This window comes from Eschrichtius robustus, chromosome 10 (genome assembly GCF_028021215.1).
Source record: "Eschrichtius robustus isolate mEscRob2 chromosome 10, mEscRob2.pri, whole genome shotgun sequence".
Classification (NCBI taxonomy): Eukaryota; Metazoa; Chordata; class Mammalia; order Artiodactyla; family Eschrichtiidae; genus Eschrichtius; species Eschrichtius robustus.
In genome coordinates this window covers 49,723,170-49,743,734 of record NC_090833.1, presented here as the reverse complement: position 1 = coordinate 49,743,734, position 20,565 = coordinate 49,723,170, and the positions used below count along the sequence as shown (strand labels likewise).

General features: G+C 37.6%; 1 protein-coding gene across 1 annotated transcript in view; it reads left to right on the top strand.

Annotated features, from left to right (window-relative positions):
- The window catches only part of CFAP95 (cilia and flagella associated protein 95), an 83,995-nt gene that overhangs the window by 41,081 nt on the left and 22,349 nt on the right, over window positions 1-20,565 (top strand). The gene's annotated exons all lie outside the window — the stretch shown is intronic.

Genomic DNA, 20,565 nt, shown 5'->3' with positions numbered 1-20,565 from the left:
ATGAAGAATGAAAAGATATAGGCAACCTATACCAGATGAAGTAGACCTGATGGAACAAATGTAACAGGAATTTAAAACCAATGGAACCGAAATTTAAAGCTTTATTACTTAGAGAAATAAAGACAGTTACAAAATAAGGCAAAATAATAAAAATCAGGTTGACATTAACTTCCCAACAGCAACACTGGATGCAAGAGCATAATATTAAAATATTGAAGGAAAAGAATTTTGAACTCAGAATTATTTAAATTTGAGAGTCAAATAAAGATATCTTCAGGCATATGAGGACTGGTTTCAGACTTACTATCCTGCCACAAATAACTACAGGACTGAGCAAAACATATTAGGCAACTGTTGTCAAGGGTTGGATAGCAGCCAGCGTGGTTCTGTGCTCCTGAAGATGAGATGTGAGCATCACTTATGCACTGAAGTCACTTTTCCTGGCTGCAGCGCAGCAGGGTGAGCCCAAGAGTAGAGCAGTGTTATTGTTGAGCTGGGAGGCGGGAATAGGAATTTAGAGCTTCTGATGTAACTGGAATTTGTAGGATACAGTATTGGACAGAAGGAAGTTGTGTTTGGAGGTGGGAACAGTAGTCTGCATGGGATTTCCCTCAGGTTCTTAGTCAAGGGCTGGGCTCTGCATGCACTATCAAAATAGTACATACTCCTGCTTTTAAAAAATCAAATAGAACTGTCTATAGTGTATTCTAAAATTTCACAATGGTGCTGCCTCCTGCATGGTAGTATTGTGTAGTGGGCTTCAGGGCTCCATTACCTGCTTTCAAATCCTGGCCCTGCCACTTACTAGCTGTGTGAACTTGGGCTAATTGCTTAACCATTTTGTACCTCATTTTTCTTCATCTGTACAATGGGGATGATAATTATAAAGCCACCATGTTATAAGGTTGTTGTGACAATTAAGCAAGTTAATACATGTAAAACAGTTAAAATAGTAATTTGTGCATACATGGTAAATGCTATGTAGATCAGTTGGGCTAGACACTTGGCAAACCCTTTTCGTCTAGAAACACATATCTATCAGTTCAGGAAAATATTCTTGATTTATTTCATTGATGATTTATACCCTCCATTTTCTCTGTTCTCACTTTTTGGAAATCCTTTATGTGGATGTTGGTTTGCCTGGCCTTGTTCTCTAATTTTCTCTTCTCTCTATTTTATATTTATCTTTATTGTCTACTTTACTCTCTGTGTCTTCAACCCTACTATTGAGTTCTCTTTTTGTTTTCTGAATCCTTCTGTTTTTATAGAATCCTTTTTTGTTGTTTGTTTCATGACTGAACTATCTTCTCTTATCTGTGTGGGGATGTTAATAATAGTTTGTTTTCCTTAATTTTTTTCTTCATGCATCTTATCTATTTCCTCCAAGATAACTTTTTATTAGTTTGCCTTTTATTTGTTTGCTTGGTCTCTATCTTCCATACTAGAAGCTTTCCTCAGATGTTTGATAATTAATTCTTGGTTCTGTGTGCATGATTAAGAGATGAAGGTCAGAACCTGTGTGTGAAGCTTGTTGATTTGGAGCTTCACTGGAGGAACCTAGGTGGGCCATTTTTTTTGTAGAAGCCCTGGTATCAGTATTTTTAGTCTTTCCTCATGGGCTGGTTACATTCCCCAGAGGAAGTTCCCCAAATTGCCCATCTAAATGGCGAAGGGCTGGTGCCTGTGTTCTTGAAGTGAGTAGGGCAGTTGGCTGGGACATCAATATTAATCCTTCATCGTGTATGGTCACCGAACTGTGTTGTTGGTCAAGAACTTTCTCTTTTACCCTTTCTAGTGAATAAATTTCTAGTTTCCTGCTGGAGTAGGGGAGGGGCAGTTATCCAGCAGTAGGGTGTAGAGGAGGAGCCTGGAGCTCATGTGCTTCTCAAACAGCTCTCTTCCAATCCTCCTTTGCTGATTTAGGATTTATTCAGCTTTCTGCTAAGTCAGAGACCACTCATCCATCTCTTGAGTTTCCAAAATTTATTTCTCTTGTCCCTTTTCTGTTCTCCTTGTTCTTGTGGGTTTATTTTTACTTTTTTGAGTATCTTTGACTTTAGTGGAGCTTTTTGAGGAAGCAAGATTTGATGTGTACATTCAATCTTAACCCTGAAGTCATCCAGTCTCATCTGAAATGTCACCTCCTCCAGAGGACGTTCTTCTTGTTCTTGTGGGTTTATTTTTATTTTTTATTTTTTTGAGTATCTTTGATTTTAGTGGAGCTTTTTGAGGAAGCAAGATTCGATGTGTACATTCAATCTTAACCCTGAAGTCATTCAGTCTCATATGAAATGTCACCTCCTCCAGAGGACCTTCCCTTCCTACTGCCACCCCCAGCCTATCTGGTAGGTCCCTTGTGGGTGTTCATAGCACCATGTACTTCTTTTATCCTTACACTATTTATTTAGGTTGCTTTTACTTACATTCTTATTTGTCTTTCTTTCTGAATTCAATGCTCTGAAGCACAAGGCTGTTGCAGCTCTCCCCCAGTCCTAACAGAGAGCCTGACCTGCAGCAGATATAATTAATTTCTTGAATGAACAAATTAGTTATTTCTGATGTTGAACAGCAAATTATAATGGAAAAGGGGTATGACTAATTCCTATTTTACTTGATTTAGGACTTTAAGTCCTGAAGAACCAAAGTTGTTCTCAATTCTATTCTGGTAAATACATTAAAAGACATGGTCTTTTAGAAAATCAGCCCTTATTAGTTTGAATTGCTAGAATTACTTGTTTGTTTTACTTGATTCACAAGTATTAACAAGGAAATAAATACATGAGCACCATCAACCATCCTCCACTAATTCCATATGTAATTCTTTCTTTCAGTTAATGTACACTAATTATAGGATATTCCATACAATAGAATGCTGTGGTGTTTTAGAATCTGCTGTCTTGAATATTAAATATTCTTTTGCTTCTTGCCAACTGTACAGCTGTAGGAGTTAAATGTCAACTTTAAAAGGCAATGAATAAAAATGAGTTTGCTCAATGGACCAAAATAATGTGCTTCAACTTATAAAAGAAAAACTGTAATCATAATGTAAATTTAAACTTCAGGTTACCTCAGTGGAAAAAATCAGAATACAGGTATAGCTTTGTTATTAAGGAGACATTAGTCAGATGCATTTATCTTAATTTTAGATAACATCCATTATGTAGTGATGGCATTTGACAGTCTGTTTCTTTTCTCACAACTCAAACAATAGCTCACCTACTTTATTTTGAACCAATGTGAAGGAGACGCAACACCGTTCTTCCTTAAATTGGCAGCAAACATCTCAGTGGAACATATTGAGAATCAGAACAGCTAGAATGTTTGACACCACTGGACTTATCACTCCTCACCTAAACTAGAGAAAAGGGCTTGGTGGATAATTCCTTCCACATGTGTCACAGATGGAGATAAATTTTAAACAATTCCAATATATGGAACAGTCAGGTTGAGACCAAAAGTGATATTGATGACTTACACTTTAAAAATGAGATCAGTATGCTTTGAGGCTAGATTGAGCTCATCCAGAACTAGAGTTATTGCTTCTCTTGACAGTCGATCGCATCAGTGAGTTACCAAGAAATTGGCGTTGGCCAGTGATGGAAGGGGTGAAAGTCAGGGAGGCTCAAAGACCTCTTAGACATTAACAGTGCTCTTATGGTCTCAAATGGATACAGTTGCATGTTTAGGGGTCTCTAACATACATTACTTTTACTACATGGATAGAGACATTAAAGTTGTAGAAAAGTAGTGAGGCACATTGCCTTTAAGGCACATAGGAAAAGTGGATGGGAACACGAAGATGTAAGTTAATTTAAGAGTCTTTCTTTGCCCTCCTACCTTGTTCTCAAGAATCCTCAAGGAACGTTCACTTAATTTGGAAGTACTTTTTATGAGGCATGGAAAACTCACTCACTAATTATCAGAAGGCTCCTCGAGTCTGATTATCTAATACAAAATCATATGATTTGTCTGTAGAACCAGACAGTTGTAGCTGATTTATTCTAAGAAGTAAGGTTTTCCACATATAATATCTTGACTGTGTCTGTGACCATTTAACAAACAAAAAACCAGAAAGCAAAACGATAGAACAAAACAACAACAACAAAAACTATATAAAGCAAATCCAATTTTGAAAGAGATATAGTATAAATATAATTTTAAGATCTTATTTCTCAGAAGCCCTTATTTAAATATACATATATAACTGTATGTGGTCCTGGGATAATGGTTCGCAGGAGAAGTTCTTTTATTTTATTTTATTTTTTTACAGGAAAAAGCCAATTCTGGCATAGAATATTTGCTGGGTGAGAAGCAGGTCCATGGGCTCCTGGGTCAGTTTGAGGTCAGCCCAGAAGTACTGACCACCTACTAGAGGCTAGAGACGAAGCAAGGTAGACCTCTTACAAGGCCAGCTCTAACTAATGTGTCCTGTCATTTTTGTCAAATTTCATTGCCTTCTGGTGGTAGTGATTAGTGTTTATTGTTGAAATTTTATGATAAATGTGTCTTGTTTCCAGAATCATCCAAACATTTATGTGATCCACGTGACGGGAGAAGAAAGAAATTAGTAGTGTTTTAGATCACTGGGTAGCTTTTTGGACATAGTGTGGTTTTTAAGAAAGGGTGTAGGAAAATAGGAGACCTGGATTCTACTTTGGGACCTGTACTAAACCTGCTATGTGACTTTGTGCTGGCTAATAACCCTCTCTGGGCTCCAGTTGTTTCCATCTGGAAAATGAGAGGATTGAACCAATTAATCTGTAAAGTCCTTTCCTGCTCTAAAATTTTATGGTTCTAAAGAAGAAAGGCATCTGTAGTCACATAAATGGACAAGTTAAATGAGGCCAAAAAGTAGTTCAGACGGTTAAGTTTTCATTGTTGGCAGAGAGCACTTATCCATATGTGTGTGGAGTGATTGCCTCACAGCAGCAGTAGCAAGTTTAGGCCACAGTTTAAACTCTCTCAATTTACTCCTCTCACTGGGGCATTTAACATTTGTAAAACCTTTGGCCCTCTTCAGAGGAAAGGGACTGAATATGAATAGCAGGAGGTTTTTTTTGTTTTTTGTTTTTTCTCAAAGTGCAAGGCATTTACTTTGTTTTCTACTCAAGCGCTTGTGTTGTGGCTTGTCTCTTGGTAAAATACCACCCAGTTGTTGGACATTTGGCCATAAGAAAAAGAGTTTAAAAATTGCCCTGTGGTGATGGTGATGAGGATAACAACAAAGAAAATGTGGAGAGGAGAATGGTGTGGTGAAAAGGCTATGGAATGAGAATGAGACAGACCTGAATTCAATTCTTTTTTTTTTTTAATTTATTTATTTTTGGCTGCGTTGGGTCTTTGTTGCTGAGCGCGGGCTTTCTCTAGTTGGTGGCAAGTGGGGGCTACTCTTCGCTGTGGTGCGCGGGCTTCTCATTGCGGTGGCTTCCCTTGTTGCAGAGCATGGGCTCTAGGTGTGCGGGCTCAGTAGTTGTGGCGTGTCAGCGCTAGAGTGCAGGCTCAGTAGTTGTGGCACACGGGCTTAATTGCTCCGTGGCATGTGGGATCTTCCTGGACCAGGGATCGAACCCGTGTCCCCTGCATTGGCAGGGGGATTCTTAACCACTGCACCACCAGGGAAGTCCCTTGAATTCAATTCTTGATACCCTTTCTTTTTTAAAAAAAATTATTTTATTGAAGTATAGTTGATTTACAATGTTGTGTTAATTTCTGTTGTACAGCAAAGTGATTCAGATATATATATACACATATGTATATTCTTTAAACACAAACAAGAGTATTCCCTTGCTTTTTTTTTTTTTAATGGCACAACTTTTTTTTTTTTTTTTAAACTTTGGGTTTGTTTATTTATTTATTTATTTATTTATTTATTTATTTATTTATTTATTTATGGCTGTGTTGGGTCTTCATTTCTGTGCGAGGGCTTTCTCTAGTTGTGGCAAGTGGAGGCCACTCTTCATTGCGGTGCGCGGGCCTCTCATTATCGCGGCCGCTCTTGTTGCGGAGCACAGGCTCCAGACGCGCAGGCTCAGTAATTGTGGCTCACGGGCCTAGTTGCTCCGTGGCATGTGGGATCTTCCCAGACCGGGGCTCGAACCCGTGTCCCCTGCATTGGCAGGCAGATTCTCAACCACCGCGCCACCAGGGAAGCCCCCACATATGTATATTCTTTTGCATATTCTTTTCCATTATGGTTTATCACAGGATATTGAATATAGCTCCCTGTGCTATACAGTAGGACCTTGTTTTTTAATCCATTCTATATATAATAGTTTGCATCTGCTAATCCCAAACTCCCAATCCATCCCTCCTCCTTGGCAAACCACAAATCTGTTCTCTATGTCTGTGAGTCTGTTTCTATTTTGTAGATTAAGTTCATTTGTGTCATATTTTAGATTTCCCATATAAGTGATATCATATAGTATTTGTCTTTCTCTTTCTGATTTACTTCACTTAGTATGATAATCTCTGTGTCCATCCATGTTGCTGCAAATGGTGTTATTTCATTCATTTTTATGGCTAATATTCCACTGTATATAGGTACCACATCTTTTTTATCCATTCATCTGTTGATGGATATTTAGGTTGTCTCCATGTCTTGGCTATTATGAATAGTGCTGCTATGAACATATGGGCGCATGTATCTTTTTGTTGATTCCCCTTCTTATTTGTTGTAGGACCTTTTATTTCTGTGTGTCCAGCTTTCTTCTTTTGGATAACATTCTGTCTCCCATTCAGTGCAATCCAGTTAGTCTGTATGATAAATGGGCTGATTCTGTTCTCCACTCCCACCTCCCCACAAACCCAAGTGTTGGGCATATGACCCAGGCCAGGCCAATCAGAAAGCACTCTAGGATAGTAATCGGAGTTTTGAGCAAGGTGCCCTCTAGTGCTCCAGGTGACAAGTTACAGAGGGCGTCTTGCTGCTAGTGGAGCATCTATCTGTAAATGAAGCTAAGCAGAGGTGTGGAAAAAGAGTTCTGATTATATTCTTTTTATGTGCGCTGGTATTTTCCCTTTTTTTTCTCTTCATCAAGCTTGAATAACTTATAACTTGAGTAATACTAATAATAGCAAATACTTATATGGTGTTTATTATGTGCCAGGCACCATTATAAGGGTTTTACATGTGCTGACTTATTTACTCCCTATAAAAACTCTGTGAGTTGGTTCCATCATCATCTACATTCTATGGAGGGGGGATAAAAGGTACAGAGAAGTCAAGTAACATGTTCAAACTCTCACAGCTGGTAAGTAATAATGAGCCAGGATTTTAACTGAGACAGTCATACATCAAAGTTCATGGTCTTGGCTACTCTACTAAACTGCTTCTCTGAATGATAGATCAACTAAGACTCTATCACTTTCCTCTGTAAACCCAGAGATGATAATTGCTACATTTAGCCTTGAGCACCAAGCTCTTGAAGGAAGTACTGGTGAAAGTGTGGTCACTTGTCTCCTGAGGTGGCCGCCAAGAGTTCCTTCGCTCTCTGTACATGCATGCTACAGCTCCCATGAAGAGGCAGGGTTATTCTGAGCTGGCCTTAATACTGGCTTTGATCAATAAAATGTAGCAGAACTGACGTCCTCAGACTTCTGAGTGCAGACCTTAAAGGGACTGGTAGTTGTTGCTTTCTGATTCTTGGACTCTGGTTAACATGCTATAAGTAACCCAAGCCACATGGTGGAGAACTAAGACACTGTATTTGACAGCTCCAACTGAGCTCCCAGACAACAGACAAAACCAGCTGCCAGCCATGGGAGTGAGCTATCTTGGATATTCCAGTCTAGTCAAATGCCTGGATGACTGTAGCTCTAACTGACATCACATGGAGCAGAAAAACCACCCAGCTGAGCCCATGATCTTACATAATAATCAGAGATAATAACATGGTTGTTATTTTAAGCCAGGAACATTTAAGCCACAGCAACAGGTAATTAAAACAAACTTCATGTCTCTAACTACCATGATTACATGGCTACTTCTACCGTTATTTGGCCTATTGGTATAGTTTTGTCATTGCTAATCCATCAGGCATGCAAGCAGTTCAAACTTTTGAAACTGATGAGCTAATAAAACAAATGAGTGCTAAAGACTTTCAAAATGTCAACGTCGTGTAATTTATATTTAATCCCATTTCCTTTTATCCCATGCCCATTAATGATGAGCCTCTGTTACTAGTGTTACTCTTTATAATATTGGAAGTTTATGTGGTTGTCATTAATTTATCACTATTTATAATTACTTAAAATAAGTCTTCAGTGGGTCCCAGTGGATAGAACTATGTTATGCATCTTTGAGCCACAGAGGTGGTTTCACAGGAATAAGAACTTTCCAGAATTACAGAAATCTTTGCTGCTATCCATATTTAATTTGGTCCCATATTTGCTACTTACATAGTTAAATTATTACCCTAACATGTAAGAACAATCTATTGTTTTCAAATGGCTTCCAAAAGTTATTAGGCCTGAAGAAATTATATTTGTGCCACATATCTGAGTTTATTCTTTCAACATAAACATTTAATGAGTGCCTATTATGTATTAGGAATATAGAGACAAAAGACACCCCCATTCCTGAAGTAGCTCATTATCTCATATATGAAACAGAAAAATAACCAGTCAATACTCGTGTATTAGTAAGGAATATACTTGGCTGAAAGTAACAGAAAATCTAACTAGTAGCAACTTGAATAATTAAGGAATTTGGTCATCTAGCATGAAATATAAGGGAGTTCAAGACTGATGTGGCACCTAAACAATGTCATCAAGGATACAGGGTCTTTTTGTTTTTCTTCTCTACCAGCTTTGCTAGGTAGCTTTCATCCCCATACTCTCAAGATGGTTACTATGTCTCCCAACAGCAATCTGTTCTAGAAAGGAAGACGTGGGAAAACAAAGAGATAAAGGAAACCCTCTTCAGGATCTTCATTTTACATCTATTGGATAGATTGTGACATGGCCACCCTTGGCTGGCCACCCTTGGCTACAAGAGTCTTCTAATTAGAGAAAGACAAGGGAGAAAGGAGGTCGGAATAGGGGTTGAATAAGCCAACCTATACCCTACAACATGCTAGGGTAAACATAGTGATACCTGAGTTGAATCATGGAATAGGAGTTGGAATTAGCCAGACCAACAGGAGAGAAGGGCACCCCAGGCAGAGGATATAGGCCATACAAAGGCAGGGAGGAGTGGGACCAATGATGGGCATACCTGGTTCACAGAGTACATGTTTGCACTGATGACAGCTAAAGTTGGAGAGAGATGCTGGGGACAAAGCAAGCAGGGCCTGAAAGCTATGTTAAGGAATTTGGACTTTATCTTGCAGGCAGGAGTGAAAGATTTTCAAGCGTGGTGTAGGAATGATCAGATTTGTGTTCATAAAGCAGACAACAGATTGGTAGGCACCTGAGACTATAGTCAGAAGACTGTTGAACTAATCAAGGCAAGACGTAATAAGGCCCTGAGCTTTAGTGATGGTGGTGTGGAGGGAAAAAAGGGTTCAGATTTTAGACGTATTAAAAGAGAGGAATAGACATTTACTGGATGATTGGTTAGTTATGAGGGTAAAGAAGACTCAAGGTAGAATACCAGGCTTCTGGCTTAGGCAACTGGGGGTTAATGGGGCCATTCATTGAGGCAGTGAAGATGGGAGGAAGATCAAATGTCAGATAGCAAGTGGATATTTGAGACTGGCGCATAAGAGAGGTCACTGACCCAGACCCAGTTGCTAATATAAACATCTTAACTAGTTCCTCTGCCTCCAGTCTTGTCCCTTTCAAACCGTTCTCCATCCAGCAGCTTGAATAATCGAATTAAAATGCAAAGTAAATCATGTTCTTCTACTGTTTACTTAATATCATTGCAGTATTGTTTTTTTCTTCTAGTGTTAATGAGCACATACTATGTGTCTGGCACTGAGCTAAGGGCTTTCAGTACCTTATTTCATTTAATTCTCATTCTTTGAAATGGAGGCTGCAACTATCTCCATTACAAAGAGGTTCAGAGAGGTAAAGTAACTTTCCAAAAGTTCCTTACCTAGTAAGCACCAGAGCTGGGTTTTAAATTCATGTCTGGTCTGTCTGACTGCAGAGGCTGTGTTGTTCTTAACCACTATAGTACACTGTCTTTCATGCTTAAGCGAATAGAGTGCTCCGTATCCTTCAAAGTACTTTCACATGCATTATCCACTATCCCTTTCCTCCTAACATTCATTACAAGGTCATTTGGGTATTTTATTAATTGTATAGATGAGTAAATCAAAGCACAGAGGTAATAAAGGACTCCAACTCCTCATTAATTAATCCATCCCTTCTATAAATATATATGGATTGGATACTCATAAGGGAAATAAAGGTGCAGAGAGTTTAAATTACTTGCTCAAGGCCCCATGACCACTTGGTTGTAAAGCAGAGACTAGAATCTCTGGGTTCAGAGTTCTGTGTTCTTGATGGGAGGGGAATACTGCTTCTAAACTGCTAGGGAACTAAGTCAGGGCTTGGCTTGGATCAGGAGTAAAAGCAAATTCAAATTATCCTCCACTTCATCTTTCCTCCCCACCTCTTTCCCACTGGCTTCTTCAAGGTTGGTTTCTGAAAAATAGTCCTGGCATTCAGCAGTTGTGGAAGAACTGTCAGATTTGGTCTTCGTGGCTTCCTCAGTAAATAGAAGGAGGAAATGACAGGGATATCCATTTTAGCTCAATATGACATTTTTTTTTTTTTTTTAATGTTGGTTGCCTGTCGAGAATGAGACAGAATTTCCCAGAGTGGCTGTAAGATCCCCTTTCCCTTGTACCACACAGAGTCAAGTAGAATTCGTGGCCCTCTGTGGCTGAACTCATTCTAAATAATGGATGCTGCTTCTACTGCTGCCAGCGATCGGATTAATTCCAAATTAATTCTCTGCTTCCTTGAGTTACTGACTTAGATTCAGATTCTTAGGTGGGACCATCTGATTTGTTGAATACATGTCACATGCCATTATTCTGGCTGCTGGGAAGCTGGGTAAGAAAATATCTGCCCCTTCTCTTGACAAAACGGAAAAGAAGCAGTTAACCTTTAAAGTTCTTCCAGATTTAAGAAACCGTGATTCCAGGGTACATCATCTTTTCCTAGATTTTGGTACATCATCTTGTCATAGAATCACACGTGATACCACTGGTGTTATTGCAGGTGTAGGTATTTTAAATAATACTATGGCTTTAATGATAACTTCAATATCAGACTCCTTTTCCTTTCTCATCTTACAAAACACCTGTAGTTGTTCTCTACCTTACAACTGTTAAAGGTTGAAGGGGGCATATGTGGCAAACTATGGGTGGTGCTGGGTGAAAGCCAGCTGGCGAACTTCCAAGCGTCCTTTCATGGTGGCATTATCTTGGTGAATTTACCAGCATCTGGTCTTTAGTTTTACATTTCCAGAAAGACAATTTTATCTGTGCTTCAGAATTTATCTGACTCATGGAAACTGACTTGTGCTCATTAAACTCACAAGAAAAGCCAGAATTCTAATTAGTTAATTTATAATGAGAAATAAAATCTTCAAGCACACCAGTCATGTCAGCCTAATAAAAGCATTCTCTCTCAGTAAAAAAAAAAAAACTGTATAGAAAGCCAAACTGTAATCAAATTGTTGCCAGTCTGCTTGGAATCAGAGTGAAGGGAGTTAGTTATTTGATTACAATGATCAGTGGCCTCAGACTTTGACTGCCTGATTGTAATAAGACTCCTTTGGTAGTAAGTGAGAGAAGGCACAATTAAAATTATCTTGGACCAAAAAAGGAGTTAATTAAAAACAGTATTGGCCTACCTCATGGAACTCTGGGAAGGTCCATTGAAGAGCTGGGCTTCAGAGACTGCTGGAATCAGGACTAGAAAACCTACAGGATTCTCTTCCTGTTGGCTTCATTTGCTCCCTCTGAGGGTAGGGACATTACATCCCATGGTTCTCATCACAGGAGAGTGACTGACCCTTTCCCATTGGTGTCTATTAAGAAATCCCATGGGAGAGCTCTGACTGACATGGGCTGGAGGCTGACATTTGGACCTATCAGCTATGGATAGTGATGGAGTGGTAGAGGAGGGCCACATGGCATAGGCTTGCTCCTGTGGCTCCAGATGTGAATTAAAGTCATTGTTGACTGCCATAAGTTGGATTTGAGCCCTGACATTGATATACTCCAGCTCGCTTCCTATAACCAGAGAGGTCTCTTTATGAGCCAGAACACCTCTTCCCCAGGATATGCCTAGAACCAATGCCTCTCTTATCTTTCTCCCCTTTTGCTCTCCTGAGTTTCTCTGAAGGCCATTTCTCTTCTAATGGACTTGATCTTTCCTTCCTTATATTATTTATTTGGCTACAACTTTAAGCTGATATCTAAGAGGAAGATCCATGTTGGTTTTTCATATTTTTATTCTCAAAAGACAATCAAATTTGATTAAATATATCACTTAAAGATTGTTACCCCCTTCTTCAAATTTATAAAAAAAAGAAGGGGGAATCACAAAGAGTTTATAAGTAACTGTAACTGACTGAAATTCATCATTCAGTGCTGTAAAAGTTTCCATTTGGTCAAGCTACATTGCCTTTTTAAAAAGATAATTGAATATTTTAATCTTCCGCCTCTATTTACTTTGAATTCTCATTGTGGTAAATCTATATCTCTTTATATTTTAATTTTATTTTTATTGCTTTATTCATTTAGTAAATATTTTTCAGTGCCTACCTTGTATCAGACTCTGTGCTGGGAGGTGAAAATAAAGAGAGGGAGAAGAGCCTGAACATGGGGAATGGGTTTCTGCCTGTGAGAAACGCCCGATGAGTGAGTTGAGAGATGCCCGGTGCTGGCTTGCAAGGTTGGCCTGCCTAAAGCAAACTCTGATATTTGACTGATAATTATATCATTTGAGTCATAACTTTAGATGAGAATAGAGCAGGGAAACAAGTTCGTTGTCATCTATTCACACTTAAACATTTTAAGATGGAATATTTCCATATAAAATACTTTCAAACACCCATCTGCTCATTATCCAGTTATAATATAAGTTAATATTTTTACCATATTTACTTCATAATTTTTTGGAGAAATGATTTATCTAGCCATCCAATATATCCACCCTATTGATGGACGTTAGTTTCCAAAATTTCACTAGTGCAAATAAGGCTTCATTGAGTATCTGTATACTTGTCTCCTTGAGTATATATGCAAGGGTTTCTTTATACTCAGAAATAGAATTGCTGGGTGTTAAGATATGTGCACCTTCAATTTTGCAAAATATTGCCACCAGTAGTGTATGAATATGTTTATTCTTTCATATCCTTATCAACATTGTAGAAAATTTTTCCTTTTTACCAGTCTAATGGATATGAAATGGTACATCATTGTTGTTTTACTTTGCATTTCACTAATTACTGAATTTAAGACTGAATTTTAAGCCTGAATTTATTTTCAAATAATAATTAGCCGTTCTGATTTCTTCTACTGTGAATTGGCTAGTTATTTAAAAAATCCATTTTTATGGGATTTTGTCTTTTATTGATTTGTAAGAATTTTTTATTCTCGGTACTAATCTTGTTTTGGTAAATTTTGTAATATCTTCTTCTAGTCTATACCTTCTCTTGTAACTCTGTTTATACTGTCTTTTGAGCAATAGAACTTTTAAATTATAATTTAATCAAGACCTATATATAAAATGTCAGACAGTAAACCTTTTACAAATTATATATGTATATACATATACATACACATATGTAACATACGTTGAGTCATCCATCATAAATAAAGGAGTTATTTTATGTCCTTTAAAATTTTTAATAAATTTTCTCCATAAATGTCAATCTTACACTGGTTGTATTCCTATAGGAAGCTTAGAGATTTTATTGCAATTATAAGTGGGATTTTACCACTTTAATTACACTTTCTAATTTCTTGTTGCTGGTGTATTGCTATGACATTTTTGTATATTGATCTTGTATCCAACAACCTTCCTGGAACTTGCCTACTTTTATGATTTGTAGATTCTTATGGGTATTCTAACATACAACCTTATCATCTGTTGGAAAGTGAAAATATTGTTCTTCCACTCCAGTTTTCTTCTTTTTCTTATTTAATGGTATTTGCTAGAATCTCTAGTACATCATTGAATAGAAATGCTGATGGACTTCTGTAACTATTTGGGAAGATGTTTCTGGGGAGGATTTTCATCAGCTTAGTTTTGATTTTCATTTACTGTTTTCTTCTCATAGTAATGTTGCCCTTTGCTGTTTAAGTATGTTGAATTTTCTTGGACTAGCAGCAATCAGGTAATTGTACAGAGGGGGAATGAGAAGGTTGGACAGTTTCCTCAATATCTTGGTTCAAGAGTGCCCTCTTCTGTTGAATCAGTGAAGTGAACTTTATTTCATTAATGACATCTTTTTTGGAAGAGTGTGGTTCTAGGACCCTTAATTTCTGGGCTTGATTTCTTATTTTTCTTTACCTTGTTATTTCCTCAGAGCAGTGCCTTCCCAAGACTGCTGTTATGGTCTTGCATACTTTCCAAGTCTTTTTCTTGGAAAGTCAATGTTCAAATCCTCTAGTCTCAGACTTGTTCTCAGTATTTTTCCATTAGGGAAGGATACCCTCTTTTTTTTTTTTTTTTTCCATTTAATTTAATTAATAAATTTATTTATTTATTTTTTAACATCTTTATTGGAGTATAATTACTTTACTATGGTGTGTTAGTTTCTGCTTTATAACAAAGTGAATCAGCTATACGTATACATATATCCCCATATATCCTCCCTCCTGTGTCTCCCACCCACCCTCCCTATCCCACCCCTCTAGGTGGTCACAAAGCACCGAGCTAATCTCCCTATGCTATGTGGCTGCTTCCCACTAGCTATCTATTTTACATTTGGTAGTATATATAAGTCCATGCCACTCTCTCACTTCGTCCCAGCTTACCCATCCCCTTCCCTGTGTCCTCAAGTCCATTCTCAATGTCTGCGTCTTTTTATTTTTAAACTTTGGGTTTATTTATTTATTTATTTATTTATTTATTTATTTATTTATTTATTTATGGCTGTGTTGGGTCTTAGTTTCTGTGCGAGGGCTTTCTCTGGTTGCGGCAAGTGGGGGCCACTCTTCATCGCGGTGCGCGGGCCTCTCATTATCGCGGCCTCTCTTGTTGCGGAGCACAGGCTCAAGACGCACAGGCTCAGTAATTGTGGCTCACGGGCCTAGTTGCTCCGCGGCATGTGGGATCCTCCCAGACCAGGGCTCGAACCCGTGTCCCCTGCATTGGCAGGCAGATTCTCAACCACTGTGCCACCAGGGAAGCCCCAACATCTGCATCTTTATTCCTGTCCTGCCCCTAGGTTCTTCAGAACTATGTGTTTTATTTTTTTTTTTAGATTCCATATATATATGTTAGCATACAGTATTTGTTTTTCTCTTTCTGACTTACTTCACACTCTATGACAGGCTCTAGGTCCATCCACCTCACTACAAATAACTCAATTTCATTTCTTTTTATGGCTGAGTAATATTCCATTGTATATATGTGCCACATCTTCTTTATCCATTCATCTGTCGATGGACACTTAGGTTGCTTTCATGTCCTGGCTATTGTAAATAGAGCTGCAATGAACATTATGGTACATGACTCTTTCTTTTTGTTTGTTTGTTTTTGTTTTTTCTCTTTTATTCAAACAGAAAGTCACAAAAATTATAATCATCCTCATCAGTTCACTCAGTCCCATGTAATTAATGTTTTATTCATCTTGATCTTTTGTTAGCACTTTTATGAATTCATCAGTTTTCCATTAGAGTTCTGAAAATGCTTATTCATTCAGTTCAGCAGTGTAGTCAGTTACCAGAAACATGTGCTGGTCAGGGTCTTTTCCATGAATTCCTTGAAGATGAAACCCTTTTATAGGAACATTTTTGCCAAAGCATCAGAGTACACCCAGAACTGTCTATAAGTGACAAAAGACTTAAAAATGACCACAGTTAAAGATTTGATGAAAGTTCATAATAATGCAATTGACAAGGAAATTTAGTTATTTCTGAGATATACATTTTAAAATAATAACTAGAATTATGACTTATAACATTATACCAGAACATATAAGATTTTTAGGAATTTCATGTAATGTCTGAAACATTTATATTAACATATTTCCATACAAATAACCCAAAGAAAGTTTAGTATTAGTTGTTTTTTGTTTGTTTGTTTCAATTTTTTAATTTTTTAATTTAGTTTTATTTATTCTTTTATACAGCAGGTTCTTATTAGTCATCAATTTTATACACATCAGTGTATACATGTCAATCCCAATCGCCTAATTCATCACACCATCATCCCCACCCCCCTGCAGCTTTCCTGCCTTGGTGTCCATACTTTTGTTCTCTACATCTGTGTCTTAACTTCTGCCCTGCAAACCGGTTCATCTGTACCATTTTTCTAGGTTGCCCATACATGCATTAATATACGATATTTGTTTTTCTCTTTCTGACTTACTTCACTCTGTATGACAGTCTCTAGATACATCCACGTCTCAACAAATTACCCAATTTCGTTCCTTTTAATGGCTGAGTAATATTCCATTGTATATATGTACCACATCTTCTTTATCCATTCGTCAGTCGATGGACATTTAGGTTGCTTCCATGACCTGGCTATTGTAAATAGTGCTGCAATGAACATTGGGGTCATGGGTCTTTTTGAATTATGGTTTTCTCAGGGTATATGCCCAGTAGTGGGATTGCTGGGTCGTATGGTAGTTCCATTTTTAGTTTTTAAGGAACCTCCATACTGTTCTCCATAGTGGCTGTATCAATTTACATCCCCACCAACAGTGCAAGAGCGTTCCCTTTTCTCCACACCCTCTCCAGCATTTATTGTTTGTAGATTTTTTGATGATGGCCATTCTGACTGGTGTGAGGTGACACCTCATTGTAGTTTTGATTTGCATTTCTCTAATGATTAGTGATGTTGAGCATTCCTTCATGTGCTTGTTGGCAATCTGTGTATCTTCTTTGGAGAAATGTCTATTTAGGTCTTCAGCCCATTATTGGATTAGGTTGTTTGTTTTCTTGATATTGAGCTGCATGAGCTGCTTGTAAATCTTGGAGATTAATCCTTTGTCAGTTGCTTCGTTTGCAAATATTTTCTCCCATTCTGATGGTTGTCTTTTCGACTTGTTTATGGTTTCCTTTGCTGTGCAAAAGCTTTTAAGTTTCATTAGGTCCCATTTGTTTATTTTTGTTTTTATTTCTATTTCTCTAGGAGGTGGGTCAAAAGGATCTTGCTGTGATTTATGTCATAGAGTGTTCTGCCTATGTTTTCCTCTAAGAGTTTTGTAGTGTCTGGCCTTACATTTAGGTCTTTAATCCATTTTGAGTTTATTTTTGTGTATGGTGTCAGGGAGTGTTCTAATTTCATTCTTTTATATGTGGCTGTCCAGTTTTCTCAGCACCACTTATTGAAGAGGCTGTCTTTTCTCCATTGTATATTCTTGCCTCCTTTATCAAAGATAAGGTGACCATATGTGCATGGGTTTATCTCTGGGCTTTCTATCCTGTTCCATTGATCTATATTTCTGTTTTTGTGCCAGTACCATACTGTCTTGATTACTGTAGCTTTGTAGTATAGTCTGAAGTCCAGGAGACTGATTCCTCCAGCTCTGTTTTTCTTTCTCAAGATTGTTTTGGCTATTCAGGATCTTTTGTGTTTCCAAACAAATTGAGAAATTTTTTGTTCTAGCTCTGTGAAAAATGCCAGTGGTAGTTTGATAGGGATTGCATGGAACCTGTAGATTGCTTTGGGTAGTATAGTCATTTTCACAATGTTGATTCTTCCAGTCCAAGAACATGGTATATCTCTCCATATGTTTGTATTATCTTTCATTTCTTTCATCAGTGTCTTACAGTTTTCTGCATACAGGTCTTTTGTCTCCTTAGGTAGGTTTATTCCTAGGCATTTTATTCTTTTTGTTGCAATGGTAAATGAGAGTGTTTCCTTAATTTCTCTTTCAGATGTTTCATCATTAGTGTATAGGAATGCAAGAGATTTCTGTGCATTAATTTTGTGTCCTGCTGCTTTACCAAATTCATTGATTAGCTCTAGTAGTTTTCTGGTGGCATCTTTAGGATTCTCTATGTATAGTATCATGTCATCTGCAAACAGTGACAGCTTTAATTCTTCCGTTCCGATTTGGATTCCTTTTATTTCTTTTTCTTCTCTGATTGCTGCGGCTAAAACTTCCAAAACTATGTTGAACAATAGTGGTGAGAGTGGGCAACCTTGTCTTGTTCCTGATCTTAGTGGAAATGGTTTCAGTTTTTCACCATTGAGAACGATGTTGGCTGTGGGTTTGTTATATATGGCCTCTATTATGTTGAGGTAAGTTCCCTGTATGCCTACTTTCAGGAGAGTTTTTAACATAAATGGGTGTTGAATTTTGGCAAAAACTTCTGCTGCATCTATTGAGATGATCATATGGTTTTTCTCCTTCAATTTGTTAATATGGTGTATCACATTGATTGATTTGCATATATTGAAGAATCCTTGCATTCCTGGGATAAACCCCACTTGATCATGGTGTATGATCCTTTTAATGTGCTGTTGGATTCTGTTTGCTAGTATTTTGTTGAGGATTTTTGCATCTATGTTCATCAGTGATATTGGTCTGTAGTTTTCTTTTTTTGTGACATCTTTGTCTGGTTTTGGTATCAGGGAAATGGTGGCCTCGTAGAATGAGTTTGGGAGTGTTCCTCCCTCTGCTATATTTTGGAAGAGTTTGAGAAGGATAGGTGTTAGATCTTCTCTAAATATTTGATAGAATTCGCCAGTGAATCCATCTGGTCCTGGGCTTTTGTTTTCAATCACAGTTTCAATTTCAGTGCTTCTGATTGGTCTGTTCATATTTTCTATTTCTTCCTGGTTCAGTCTCTGGAGGTTGTGCTTTTCTAAGCATTTGTCCATTTTTCCAGGTTGTGCATTTTATTGGCATAGAGTTACTTGTAGTAATCTCTCATGATCCTTTGTATTTCTGCACTGTCAGTTGTTACTTCTCCTTTTTCATTTCTAATTCTATTGATTTGAGTCTTCTCCCTTTTTTTCTTGATGAGTCTGACTAGTGGTTTATCAATTTTGTTTATCTTCTCAAAGTAGTAGCTTTTAGTTTTATTGATCTTTGCTATTGTTTCCTTCATTTCTTTTTCATTTATTTCTGATCTGATCTTTATGATTTCTTTCCATCTGCTAACTTTGGGGGGTTTTTCTTCTTCTTTCTCTAATTGCTTTAGGTGTAAGGTTAGGTTGTTTATTTGAGGTTTTTCTTGTTTCTTGAGGTAGGATTGTATTGCTATAAACTTCCCTCTTAGAACTGCTTTTGCTGCATCCCGTAGGTTTTGGGCTGTTGTGTTTTCATTGTCGTATGTTTCTAGGTGTTTTTTGATTTCCCCTTTGATTTCTTCAGTGATCTCTTGGTTATTTATTAGTGTATTGTTTAGCCTCCATGTGTTTGTATTTTTTACAGTATTTTTTTCCCGTAATTGATATCTAGTCTCATAGCGTTGTGGTTGGAAAAGACACTTGATACGATTTCAATTTTCTTAAATTTACCAAGGCTTGATTTGTGACCCAAGATATGATGTATCCTGGAGAATGTACCATGAGCACTTGAGAAGAAAGTGTATTCTGTTGTTTTTGGATGGAATGTCCTGTAAATATCAATTAAGTCCATCTTGCTTAATGTATCATTTAAAGCTTGTGTTTCCGTATTTATTTTCATTTTGGATGATCTGTCCATTGGTGAAAGTGGGGTGTTAACATCCCCTACTATGATTGTGTTACTGTCGATTTCCCCTTTTATGGATGTTAGCATTTGCCTTAAGTATTGAGGTGCTCCTATGTTGGGTACTTAAATATTTACAATTGTTATATCTTCTTCTTGGACTGATCCCTTGATCATTATGTAGTGTCCTTCTTTGTCTATTGTAATAGTCTTTATTTTAAAGTCTATTTTGTCTCATATGAGAATTGCTACTCCACCTTTCTTTTGATTTCCATTTTCATGGAATATCTTTTTCCATCCCCTCACTTTCAGTCTGTATGTGTCCCTAGGTCTGAAGTGGGTCTCTTGTAGGCAGCATATATACGGATCTTGTTTTTGTATCCATTAATCCAGTCTATGTCTTTTGATTGGAGCATTAAATCCATTTACATTTAAGGTAGTTATCGATATGTGTGTTCCTATTACCATTTTTTAAACTGTTTTGGGTTTGTTATTGTAGGTCTTTTCCTTCTCTTGTGTTTCCTGCCTAGACAAGTTCCTTTAGCATTTGTTGTAAAGCTGGTTTGGTGGTGCTGAATTCTCTTAGCTTTTGCTTGTCTCTAAAGGTTTTAATTTCTCCGTCGAATCTGAATGAGATCCTTGCTGGGTAGAGTGATCTTAGTTGTAGGTTTTTCTCTTTCATCACTTTAAATATGTCCTGCCACTCCCTCTGGCTTGCAGAGTTTCTGCTGAATGATCAGCTGTTAACCTTCTGGGGATTCCATTGTATGTTATTTGTT